Raw genomic sequence first — 813 nt, 5'->3', positions numbered from 1 at the left:
TGATTCTTCTTCCCTGTTCCCAACTTTTGCGTTCCAGTCGCCCATTATTATCAATGCATCTGGACTGCATGCTCGATCTATCTCTGACTGGATTGGTGGCCTTAGATGTATAGCAAGATGAAAAAGACTATGACCTGAATAAGATACACCTTAGTCCTCAGAGTAACATCATTGCTCCTCAGTAATTTGGAATGGCCCTAGACTGCAGGCTTTCCCAATACAGTGTCTCCTGATCTCCTGACTGCTGAGATCCAGACAACTTGTGAGGTGGGTCAAAATGGTCTCCAATAAAGGAAGTCGTTGAGCTTCAAGATTATTGGGTGGCCAGGCCTGGCTGCCTCCAGAGTCAAATACTTCTCACTTTGTTATAGTACCTCTGCTTTTCCCACTAGAAGTCAGCAGTACCAGAGGACAGCTGGCACTTCACCAGGCTGCCTGTCAGTCAGTGGCCACACAAGCCAAACTCACTGCTGTAAAGTCATCAAGAAAAAAAAAAAATTAAACAGTGAATTCCGATGAGCTTATGAGGCTGTAAGTCTTTATAAGAAGAGACTGCCTGTCCTTCTTGTGGAGCAGCTTGTGGATCTGAACCATTCATCTTTCTATTAACAGCCTAACACATGACACATGATGCCACTGAGGTCCTTTGTGAAGGGTTGGAGGTGGGGAAGAAAATTCTCTCTGAGCCTACATTTCCCTCCAGCCACCTCTTCTTCTTTCTTTTTTAAATTTATTTTATTAATTTTAATGAACATTTACAGATTTTTTTGGTTTCCATTCGCTCATTGTTGCACTATTTTCTCTACCCCATCT

Source organism: Elephantulus edwardii, unplaced genomic scaffold, assembly GCF_000299155.1.
Source record: "Elephantulus edwardii isolate Elephantulus edwardi_28Jun2011 unplaced genomic scaffold, EleEdw1.0 scaffold00245, whole genome shotgun sequence".
In the NCBI taxonomy this organism is placed as follows: domain Eukaryota; kingdom Metazoa; phylum Chordata; class Mammalia; order Macroscelidea; family Macroscelididae; genus Elephantulus; species Elephantulus edwardii.
Note: the sequence above shows the minus strand (reverse complement) of the source record.